Here is a 13439-nt window from a genome sequence, read left to right as displayed (position 1 = left end):
CCAAAATGGGGTCACTTGTGGGGGAGCTCCAATGTTTATGCACACAGGGGTTCTCCAAACGCGACATGGTGTCCGCTAACGATTGGAGCTAATTTTTCATTCAAAAAGTCAAATGGCGCTCCTTCACTTCCGAGCCCTGCCGTGTGCCCAAACAGTGGTTTACCCCCACATGTGAGGTATCAGTGTACTCAGGAGAAATTGCCCAATAAATTTTAGGATCCAACTTATCTTGTTGCCCATGTGGAAATGAACAAATTGAGGCTAAAAGAAATTTTTTGTGAAAAAAAGTACTTTTTCATTTTTACAGCTCAATTTGCGAAGCACCTGGGGTTCAAAGTACTCACTATGCATCTAGATAAGTTCCTTGGGGTGTCTAGTTTCCAAAATGGGGTCACATGTGGGGGAGCTCCAATGTTTAGGCATACAGGGGCTCTCCAGACGCGACATGGTGTCCGCTAAAGATTGGAGCCAATTTTTCATTGAAAAAGTCAAATGGCGCTCCTTCCCTTCTGAGCCCTGTCGTGCACCCAAACAGTAGTTCCCACATATGGGGTATCAGCGTACTCAGGACAAATTGCACAATAACTTTTGGTGTCCAGTTTCTCTTTTTACCCTTGAGAAAATAAAAAATTGTTGCTAAAAGATCATTTTTGTGACTAAAAAGTTAAATAATCATTTTTTTCTTCCATGTTGCTTCTGCTGCTGTGAAGCACCTGAAGGGTTAATAAACTTCTTGAATGTGGTTTTGAGCACCTTGATGGGTGCAGTTTTTAGAATGGTGTCAATTTTGGGTATTTTCAGCCATATAGACCCCTCAAACTGACTTCAAATGTAAGGTGGTCCCTAAAAAAATTATGCTGTAAAAATGAGAAATCGCTGGTAAATTTTTAACCTTTATAACTTCCTAGCAAAAAAAAATTTTGTTTCCAAAATTGCGCTTATGTAAAGTAGATATGTGGGTAATGTTATTTATTAACTATTTTGTGTCACATAAGTCTCTCGTTTAACAGAATAAAAATTCAAAATTTGAAAATTGCAAAATTTTCAAAATTCTAGCCAAATTTCCATTTTTTTCACAAATAAACACAAAAATTATCGACCTAAATTTACCACTAACATGAAGCCCAATATGTCACGAAAAAACAATCTCAGAACCGCTAGGACTCGTTGAAGCGTTCCTGAGTTATTACCTCATAAAGGGACACTGGTCAGAACTGCAAAAAATGGCCAGGTCATTAAGGTCAAAATAGGCTGGGTCATGAAGGGGTTAATTCATAGTTTTGATGTCTTCTGTGTGAATTTACAATTTTCATAGTCATGAAAATACAGAAAAATATTTAAATGAGAAGGTGTGTCCAAACTTTTGGTCTGTACTGTATGTATATAGTATGTATGTTGTATGTATGTAGTATGTATGTAGTATGTAGTCTGCAGTGTGATTCCTATATGTGTGTCCTAGAAGTGTGAAGATTAATTTTAGAATTAAAACCAGAAGGATGTATACAGACTGTGCCCTACTATCTGCCACCATCGCACTCTAACCTGCACGTCTATTCTTCCTGCAGGTATGTTCATGCACCCAGCTGTTATGACCTAGTGGTCAGGACAACAATGGACCTAGTGGTTAAGAGCACACGGAATGACCTGATAGTTTCTGATAATAAGGACGAGCTCTGGGACATGGGAACTCTGCTGACCGCAATCCCTAATCCTATCAAACACACTAGAAATAGCCGTGGATTGCGCCTAACGCTCCCTATGCAACTCGACACAGCCTAAGGAACTAGCTAGCCCTGAAGATAGAAAAATAAAGCCTACCTTGCCTCAGAGAAATTCCACAAAGGAAAAGGCAGCCCCCCACATATAATGACTGTGAGTAAAGATGAAAATACAAACACAGAGATGAAATAGATTTAGCAAAGTGAGGCCCGACTTACTGAACAGACCGAGGAAAGGAAAGGTTACTTTGCGGTCAGCACAAAAACCTACAAAAAGACCACGCAGAGGGCGCAAAAAGACCCTCCGCACCGACTCACGGTGCGGAGGCGCTCCCTCTGTGTCCCAGAGCTTCTAGCAAGCAAGACAACAATAAAAATAGCAAGCTGGACAGAAAAATAGCAAACCAAAGAAATACAAGCTGGAACTTAGCTTCTGCTGGGAAGACAGGTCAAAAGAACGATCCAGAAGAGAACTAGACCAATACTGGAACATTGACAGGTGGCATGGAGCAAAGATCTAAGTGGAGTTAAATAGAGCAGCAGCTAACTAATTAACCTCGTCACCTGTGGAAGGAAACTCAGAAACACCCACCAGAGGAAGTCCATGGACAGAACCAGCCGAAGCACCATTCATGACCACAGGAGGGAGCCCGACAACAGAATTCACAGCAGTACCCCCCCATTGAGGAGGGGTCACCGAACCCTCACCAGAGCTCCCAGGCCGACCAGGATGAGCCAAATGAAAGGCACGAACCAGATCGGCAGCATGAACATCAGAGGCAAAAACCCAGGAATTATCTTCCTGACCATAACCCTTCCACTTGACCAGGTACTGGAGTTTCCGTCTCGAAACACGAGAATCCAAAATCTTCTCCACCACATACTCCAACTCCCCCTCAACCAACACCGGGGCAGGAGGATCAACGGATGGAACCACAGGCGCCACGTATCTCCGCAATAACGACCTATGGAACACATGGATGGCAAAAGAAGAAGGAAGGGCCAAACGAAATGACACAGGATTGATAACCTCAGAAATCTTATACGGACCAATGAAACGAGGCTTAAACTTAGGGGAGGAAACCTTCATAGGAACATAACGAGACAACAACCAAACCAAATCCCCAACACGAAGTCGGGGACCCACACTGCGCCGGCGGTTAGCGAAACGTTGAGCCTTCTCCTGGGACAATGTCAAATTGTCCACCACATGAGTCCAAATCTGCTGCAACCTATCCACCACAGTATCCACACCAGGACAGTCCGAAGACTCAACCTGCCCTGAAGAGAAACGAGGATGGAAACCAGAATTGCAGAAAAACGGCGAAACCAAAGTAGCCGAGCTGGCCCGATTATTAAGGGCGAACTCAGCCAACGGCAAAAAGGACACCCATTTATCCTGATCAGCAGAAACAAAGCATCTCAGATATGTTTCCAAAGTTTGATTAGTACGTTCGGTTTGGCCATTTGTCTGAGGATGGAAAGCCGAGGAAAAAGACAAATCAATGCCCATCCTAGCACAAAAGGATCGCCAAAACCTCGAAACAAACTGGTAACCTCTGTCAGAAACGATGTTCTCCGGGATACCATGTAAACGAACCACATGCTGGAAAAATAATGGCACCAAATCAGAGGAGGAAGGCAATTTAGACAAAGGTACCAAATGGACCATCTTAGAAAAGCGATCACAAACCACCCAAATGACCGACATCTTTTGAGAGACGGGGAGATCCGAAATAAAATCCATAGAAATATGCGTCCAGGGCCTCTTCGGGACCGGCAAGGGCAAAAGCAACCCACTGGCACGAGAACAGCAGGGCTTAGCCCGAGTCCCACAGGACTGCACAAAAGAACGCACATCCCGTGACAAAGACGGCCACCAGAAGGATCTAGCCACCAAATCTCTGGTACCAAAGATTCCAGGATACCCAGCCAACACCGAACAATGAATCTCAGAGATAACTCTACTAGTCCATCTATCAGGGACAAACAGTTTCTCCGCTGGGCAACGGTCAGGTCTATCAGCCTGAAATTTTTGCAGCACCCGCCGCAAATCAGGGGAGATGGCAGACAAAATTACCCCCTCTTTGAGAATACCCGCCGGCTCAGGAACACCCGGAGAGACAGGCACAAAACTCCTTGACAGGGCATCAGCCTTCACATTCTTAGAGCCCGGAAGGTACGAAACCACAAAATCAAAACGGGAGAAAAATAACGACCATCGAGCCTGTCTCGGATTCAACCGTTTGGCAGACTCAAGATAAGTCAAATTCTTGTGATCTGTCAAGACCACCACGCGATGCTTGGCTCCTTCCAGCCAATGACGCCACTCCTCGAATGCCCACTTCATGGCCAACAACTCACGATTACCAACATCATAGTTACGCTCAGCAGGCGAAAACTTTCTAGAAAAGAAAGCACATGGCTTCATCACTGAGCCATCAGAACTTCTTTGCGACAAAACAGCCCCTGCTCCAATCTCAGAAGCATCAACCTCAACCTGAAACGGAAGCGAAACATCTGGCTGGCACAACACAGGGGCAGAAGAAAAACGACGCTTCAACTCCTGAAAAGCCTCCACAGCTGCAGAAGACCAATTGACCACATCAGCACCCTTCTTGGTCAAATCAGTCAACGGTTTAGCAACAGTAGAAAAATTAGCGATGAAGCGCCGATAAAAATTAGCAAAGCCCAGGAACTTTTGCAGGCTCTTCACAGATGTCGGCTGAGTCCAATCGTAAATGGCCTGGACTTTAACAGGGTCCATCTCGATAGTAGAAGGGGAAAAAATGAACCCCAAAAATGAAACCTTCTGAACTCCAAAGAAACACTTTGACCCCTTCACAAACAAGGAATTCGCACGCGGGACCTGGAACACCATTCTGACCTGCTTCACATGAGACTCCCAATCATCCGAAAAGACCAAAATATCATCCAAATACACAATCAGGAATTTATCCAGGTACTCTCGGAAGATGTCATGCATAAAGGACTGAAATACTGATGGAGCATTGGAAAGCCCCAGTGGCATAACCAGGTACTCAAAATGGCCCTCGGGCGTATTAAATGCTGTTTTCCATTCATCGCCTTGTTTAATACGCACAAGATTATACGCCCGTCGAAGATCTATCTTGGTGAACCAACTAGCCCCTTTAATACGAACAAATAAATCAGACAGCAACGGCAAAGGATACTGAAATTTGACTGTAATTTTATTAAGAAGGCGGTAATCAATACAAGGTCTCAAAGAACCATCCTTCTTGGCCACAAAAAAGAACCCTGCTCCTAACGGTGATGACGACGGGCGAATATGGCCTTTCTCCAAGGATTCCTTTATATAACTCCGCATAGCGGCGTGTTCTGGCACAGATAAATTGAACAATCGACCCTTAGGAAACTTACTACCAGGAATCAAGTTAATTGCACAATCGCAATCCCTATGAGGAGGTAGGGCACTGGCTTTGGGCTCATCAAATACATCCCGATAATCCGACAAAAACTCTGGAACTTCAGAAGGAGTGGAAGATGAAATAGACAAAAATGGAACATCACCATGTACCCCCTGGCAACCCCAGCTGGACACAGACATAGATTTCCAGTCCAATACTGGATTATGAACCTGTAGCCATGGCAAACCCAAAATGACCACATCATGCAGATTATGCAACACCAGAAAGCGGATATCCTCCTGATGTGCAGGAGCCATGCACATGGTCAATTGGGTCCAGTACTGAGGCTTATTCTTGGCCAAAGGCGTAGCATCAATTCCTCTCAATGGAATAGGATACTGCAAGGGCTCCAAGAAAAAACCACAGCGCCTAGCATACTCCAAGTCCATCAAATTCAGGGCAGCGCCTGAATCCACAAATGCCATAACAGAATAGGATGACAAAGAGCAAATCAGAGTAACAGACAATAGAAATTTAGACTGTACCGTACCAATGGTGGCAGACCTAGCGAACCGCATAGTGCGCCTAGGACAATCGGAGATAGCATGAGTGGAATCACCACAGTAAAAACATAGCCCATTCCGACGTCTGTGTTCTTGCCGTTCAGCTCTGGTCAAAGTCCTATCACATTGCATAGGCTCAGGCCCATGCTCAGATAGTACCGCCAAATAGTGCACAGCTTTACGCTCACGCAAGCGTCGATCGATCTGAATGGCCAAGGACATAGACTCATTCAGACCAGCAGGCATGGGAAACCCCACCATGACATCCTTAAGGGCTTCAGAGAGACCGTTTCTGAAGATTGCTGCCAGGGCACATTCATTCCACTGAGGGAGCACAGACCACTTTCTAAACTTCTGACAATATATCTCCGCTTCATCCTGACCCTGACACAGAGCCAGCAAGATTTTCTCTGCCTGATCCACTGAATTAGGTTCGTCATAAAGCAATACAAGCGCCAGGAAAAACGCATCAACATCACGCAATGCCAGATCTCCTGGCGCAAGGGAAAATGCCCAGTCTTGAGGGTCACCACGTAACAAAGAAATAATGATCTTTACTTGTTGAACAGGGTCACCTGAGGAGCGAGGTTTCAAGGCAAGAAACAATTTACAATTATTTTTGAAATTCAAGAACTTAGATCTATCACCAAAAAACAAATCAGGAATTGGAATCCTAGGCTCTGACATCGGATTCTGAACCACAAAATCTTGAATGTTTTGTACCCTTGTAGTGAGATTATCCATCCAAGAGGACAGACCTTGACTGTCCATGTTTACACCAGAACCACCCAGAGGTAGAGGGGAAAAGAGAGACAAAAAACACTGCAAAGAAAAAAAAATGGTCTCAGAACTTCTCTTATCCCTCTATTGAGATGCATTAGTACTTTGGGCCACCTGTACTGTTATGACCTAGTGGTCAGGACAACAATGGACCTAGTGGTTAAGAGCACACGGAATGACCTGATAGTTTCTGATAATAAGGACGAGCTCTGGGACGTGGAAACTCTGCTGACCGCAATCCCTAATCCTATCAAACACAATAGAAATATCCGTGGATTGCGCCTAACGCTCCCTATGCAACTCGGCACAGCCTAAGGAAATAGCTAGCCCTGAAGATAGAAAAATAAAGCCTACCTTGCCTCAGAGCAATTCCCCAAAGGAAAAGGCAGCCCCCCACATATAATGACTGTGAGTAAAGATGAAAATACAAACACAGAGATGAAATAGATTTAGCAAAGTGAGGCCCGACTTACTGAACAGACCGAGGATAGGAAAGGTTACTTTGCGGTCAGCACAAAAACCTACAAAAAGACCACGCAGAGGGCGCAAAAAGACCCTCCGCACCGACTCACGGTGCGGAGGCGCTCCCTCTGCGTCCCAGAGCTTCCAGCAAGCAAGACAACAATAAAAATAGCAAGCTGGACAGAAAAATAGCAAACCAAAGAAATACAAGCTGGAACTTAGCTTCTGCTGGGAAGACAGGTCACAAGAACGATCCAGGAGAGAACTAGACCAATACTGGAACATTGACAGGTGGCATGGATCAAAGATCTAAGTGGAGTTAAATAGAGCAGCAGCTAACGAATTAACCTCGTCACCTGTGGAAGGAAACTCAGAAACACCCACCAGAGGAAGTCCATGGACAGAACCAGCCGAAGTACCATTCATGACCACAGGAGGAAGCCCGACAACAGAATTCACAATACCCAGCTCTCCAGCCTGCTCTCCTGCCTTGTCTGTCTATGAAGTGCTCATAGTACAGCACCCAACTTTTCACACAGACTTTCCTCGGCTACTAGCATTCACATGGTATGTTCATGTACCCAGCTCTCCAGCCTGCTCTCCTGCCTTGTCTGTCTATGAAGTGCACATAGTACATCACCCAACTTTCCACACAGACTTTCCTCTGTACCTAGCATTCACATGGTATGTTCATGCACCCAGCTCTCCAGCCTGCTCTCCTGCCTTGTCTGTCTATGAAGTGCACAATGTAAATCACCCAACTTTCCACACAGACTTTCCTCTGCACCTAGCATTCACATGGTATGCCTTTCAGCTAACCTCAGCTTACCCCAGTGATATTTATGACCTTGTTTACTCAATGCTTGATTGTATGCATCTGGTCCACCTTCTGACCAAGATGAGCAGAGACCACTCCTCTCTGCTTCACACCTGAATGCACTCTTAGTTGTATTGCATACATATATTGCATAGTACAAGTCTGTAATGACTTTAGTCTGCAGTGTGATTCCTATAAGTGTGTCCTAGAAGTGTGAAGATTAATTTTAGAATTAAAACCACAATTGGACCAGAAGGGAACTGAAGGTAACTGGACACAGTCACTGTAAACAATGTTTCTGTTTGTTTTCACTTTCACCCCTATAATTCTTCACTTTCTGCAAACTCCCCTAATCCCTACTCCTAGTAAAGAACTGTTCATCTCCTCTTCAATCCTCCCTATCCATCTCACCTCCTCCTCAGAACTGTTCCGTAACATACAATCCTCTGTCTCCAAGCACAGACAGCCACCTCATGCCCTCTCCTGCTCCCACCTGCTAACACTTTCTCTGCTCCTTCTCACTGCTGGTGATATCTCTCCAAATCCTGGTCCTCCTCACCACATCCCCACAGTCAGTTCTACCTCACACCCACGCTCCATCACAAATTTCCATAACCTCTCTAACCTTATACCCATTCGCCCACCCCCCACTTCCCCAGTCCCACTAACAGGAGCTCTGTGGAACGTTCGCTCTGTCTGCAACAAGCTTTCCTACATCCACAATCTTTTTGTTACTAGCAAACTTTCCTTCCTCGCCATCACTGAAACCTGGTTCACCCCTTCTGACACAGCCTCTCCTGCTGCACTTTCCTATGGTGGCTTCCACCTTTCTCACACACCCCGCCCCAGCAGCAAGCATGGCGGAGGAGTTGGTTTTCTCCTGTCAGATAGCTGCTCCTTCACACCAATCCCACTGCCACCCTCTTTTACCCTTCCTTCCTTTGAGGTGCACTCTGTGCGCATCTATGCCCACCAACCTCCAACTGGTTGTCATTTACCACTCCCCAGGGCCAGCCACCACCTTCTTTGACCACTTCACCACCTGGCTACTTCATTTCCTTTCTGCGGACATCCCCACTATCATCATGGGTGACTTCAACATACCCATTGACACCTCCCTCTCAGCTGCCACTAAACTTCTATCTCTCACTTCCTCCTTTGGCCTCACTCAATGGTCTTCTACAGCCACTAATAAAGATGGTCACACATTGGACCTCATCTGCACCCGCCTCTGCTCCCTATCTAACCTCTCTAACTCACCTCTTCCTCTTTCTGACCACAATCTACTCACATTCTCTTCCCTCTCCACTCCTTGTCTACAATCCCCACCCCACAAACTTGCACACCCTCGCAGAAAGCTTAAACACCTTGATCTACATTCACTCTCTGAATCACTCCGCCCTCTCATAGACATAAGTTCCCTACACAATGCGGATGTCGCTGCCGCTCTATATAACACCACAATAGCTGCAGCTTTGGAATCTCTTGCCCCTCTCACACATACCAAAGCTCACAAAATCAACAGACAGCCCTGATACACCAGCCTGACCAAAGAACTGAGGCAAGCTTCCAGGGCTGCAGAGTGGAGATGGAAAAGATCCCACTCCAACGAGCACTTTATTGCATTCAAACAGTCCCTCACTACTTTTTAAGACCACACTCGCCACAGCTAAACAAACCTACTTCTCGTCTCTCATATCCTCCCTGTATCACAACAATTATTCAACACCTTCAACTCTCTCCTCCGTCCCCAGCATCTCCTCCCTCCCCACTCATCTCAGCTGAAGACTTTGCCTCATTTTTCAAGCAGATGATTGAGAACATCAGAACAAGTTTTAGTCGCCAACCCTCAGAGCTCTTCCTCCCAACTACTCAGCCCTCCACCTTGAAAACCAACTTCTCCACCATTACAGAAGATCGACTCTCCACTTTACTTTCAAGATCGCATCTCACCACCTGTGCACTTGACCCGATCCCTTCCCACTTCATCCCAAACCTCGCCACAGTCTTCATCCCAACTCTAAACCATCTCTTCAACCTATCACTAACAACTAGTGTTTTCCCCTCAAGCTTTAAACATGCCTCAATCACACCTATCCTCAAAAAGCCCTCTCTTGAACCATCCTCTGTATCTAGCTATTGTCCTATATCACTTCTCCCCTATGCCTCAAAACTACTGGAACAACAAGTCCATCTTAAACTGTCCTTCCATCTATCTTCCTGGTCCCTTTTCGACTGCTTACAATCAGGCTTCTGGTCACACCACTCCATTGAAACTGCCCTAACTAAGGTCGCCAATGACCTATTAAGCGCCAAGAGCAAGCGACACTTCTCTATCCTCCTACTCCTGGACCTGTCCTCTGCCTTTGACACAGTGGACCATTCCCTATTACTACAGACCCTCTCATCCCTTGGCATCACAGACTTGGCCCTATCCTGGATCTCATCATACCTAACTGACTGAAAATTCAGTGTCTCCCATTCACACACCACTTCCTCACCTCGCCCCCTATCTGTTGGAGTCCCGCAAGGTTCACTTCTAGGGCCCCTGCTCTTCTCCATTTACACTTTTGGCCTGGGACAACTAATAGAATCCCATGGTTTTCAGTATCATCTCTATGCTGATGACACACAGATCTACATCTCTGGACCAGATATCACCACCCTACTAACCAGAATCCCTCAATGTCTATCCGTTATTTCATCCTTCTTCTCCGCTAGATTTCTAAAACTTAACATCAACAAAACAGAATTCATTGGTTTTCCCCCATCTCACGCGACCCCCCCAACAAACCTATCCATTACAGTAAACGGCTGCCCACTCTCCCAAGTCCCACAAGCTCGCTGTCTTGGGCTTATCCTTGACACTGATCTCTCCTTCAAACTGCATATCCAAGCCCTTTCCACTTCCTGCCGCCTTCAACTCAAAAATATTTAATGGATCCGTACATTCCTTAACGAAGAATCTGCAAAAACCCTAGTTCATGCCCCCATCATCTCCCGCCTCGACTACTGTAACCTCCTGCTCTGTGGCCTCCCCTCTAACACTCTTGCACCCGTCCAATCTATTCTAAACTCTGCTGCCTGACTAATCCACCTGTTCCCCGCTATTCCCCAGCCTCTCCCCTCTGTCAATTCCTTCACTGGCTCCCCGTTACCCAGAGACTCCAGTACAAAAGCCTAACCATGACATACAAAGCCATCCACATCCTGTCTCCTCCATACATCTGTGACCTCGTGTCCTGGTACTTTACTGCACGCAACCTCCGATCCTCACAAGATCTCCTTCTCTACTCCCCTCTTATCTCCTCTTCCCACAATCGCTTACAAGATTTCTCCCGCGCATCACCCCTACTCTGGAACTCTCTACCACAACATATCAGACTCTCACCTACCATCGAAACCTTCAAAAAGAACCTGAAGATCTACCTCTTCCGGTAAGCCTGCAACCTGAAGTAACCACCGATCGACCAAACCACTGCACGACCAGTTCTATCCTCACCTACTGTATCCACACCCATCCCTTGTAGATTGTGAGCCATCGCGGGCAGTGTCCTCTCTCCTCCTGTACAAGTTGTGACTTGTATTGTTCAAGATTATTGTACCTGTTTTTATTATGTATACTCCTCCTCACATGTAAAGCGCCATGGAATAAATGGTGCTGTAATAATAATAAATAATAATAATAATGTATGTAGTATGTATGTTGTATGTACTGTATGTAGTATGTATGTTTGCGGGGGCTTTTACATTCGACCCCCGAGAGGCCCATACAGACCCCTGGCAGGCCCACACAGACCCCCGAGAGGCCCGTACAGACCCCTGGCAGCACACACAGGTCCCCGAGAGGCCCGTACACACCCCTGACAGGCCCGCACAGACCCCCAAGAGGCCCGTGCAGACCCCTGGCAGCACGCCCAGACCCCTGAGAGGCCCGTACAGACCCCCGGCAGCACGAACAGACCCCCAAGAGGTCCACACAGACACCATCTGCACACACAGACACGCAGTCTCTGCCATGCACCGCCCACCACCGACATCATTTCAGCAGCCAATTACAACCATGCCATTAGTTAACATGGCTAACATGCCTAACAGGATGTGCCCACACTTCTTAGGATCCTCATTGGCTGAATAGAATAAAACTGGCTCATTGCATTATGGGAACTTCCGATTCCGGTATTCGATATTGTAAAAGTATCGGAACTCAGTATCGGCACTCTGATACAGCGAATATCGGCCAATACCCGATATTTGCAGTATCAGAATGCTCAACACTAGTCTTCGGGTGTTAATGGTGGACAGGTGAGTTAAAGTCCAGCTGTCCGCCAGTTTCTGCCATGGGGCATGAAATTACCCCCACAACCTCGGTCTTCCGTCTACTGGAATCTGCCCTTCAGCGTGAAGGAAGCTCAGTCGCAGCTTCTCCCTCCATCTCTTAACTCTCCTTTGCTCCTTTTCCTCCTTCACGCTCTCTACAGCTTGTTCTGTCCTTTTCTCTCTCCTTCCCTCTGTCTTCCTGACTCTCTCTGTCAGACTCCTCTCTCTTCACTCCTCTGTGACAGACTACCCTAACTTCCTCTCCAGCCAGAATATATATAGGGGAGCCACCCCCAAGCTGGATCTGAGCTCCCCCTTCTGGCCTGGAGTAAGAACATGTTGCATGTTTGTGAATACCTGCTAAAGGGATTTTTCCTTGCTTCCAAGCATGGCATCACTCTCCCCGTGAGGAAAGCAATGCCACTGTAACAACCGGTTACCTGGGGTGTTACACCCCACCCGATTAAATCCAGTACTCCCAGACTGGGAATACAAAAACAACAGTACAGGTTAAAGACATACAAGATTCTTGACAGGCATGTAACTGGTTATAAAAACTTTTGCTTCCCTAAATTCCTCTCCAGCCAAAATATATAAAGGGGAGCCACCCACAAGCTGGATCTGAGCTCCCCCTTCTGGCCAGGAGAAAATGTAAGAACATGTTGCATGTTTGTGATTACCTGCTAAAGGGATCCTTCCTCACTTCCAAGCATCACTTTCCCCATGAGGAAAGCAATGCCACTGTAACAACCGGTTACCTGGGGTGTTACAGATACCATTTTAAAAGTAAAAAAGTTAGGTCTAAAGGAAATTTTTTGCAAAAGAAAAGTTTATTTTTTCTTTCCACATTCCAAAAAATTCCTGTGAAGCACCTGAAGGGTTAATAAACTTCTTGAATGTGATTTTGAGTACCTTAAGGGGTTCAGTTTTTAGAATGGTGTCACCTTTGGGTATATTCTTTCATTTAGACCTCTCAAATTGACTTCAAATGTGAGGTGGACCCTAAAAAAAATGGTTTTGTAAAATTTGTTGAAAAAATGAAAAATCGCTGGTCAACTTTGACCTTTATTACTTCCTAACAAAAAAAAATTTGGCTCCAAAATTTTGCTAATGTAAAGTAGACGTGGGAAATGTTATCTATTAACTATTTTGTGTGATATGACTCTCTAATTTAAGGACATAAAATTAAAAGTATGAAAATTGCTAAATTTTCTACATTTTCGCCAAATTTCCATTTTTTTTCACAAATAAACGCAAGTCATACCAAAGAAGTTTTACCACTATCATTAAGTACAATATGTCATGAGAAAACATTCTCAGAATCACCGGGATCCCTTGGAGTGTTCCAGATTTATGACCTCATAAAGTGACAGTGTTCAGAATTGTAAAA

Source organism: Ranitomeya imitator, chromosome 1 (genome assembly GCF_032444005.1).
Source record: "Ranitomeya imitator isolate aRanImi1 chromosome 1, aRanImi1.pri, whole genome shotgun sequence".
NCBI lineage: Eukaryota > Metazoa > Chordata > Amphibia > Anura > Dendrobatidae > Ranitomeya > Ranitomeya imitator.
Note: the sequence above shows the minus strand (reverse complement) of the source record.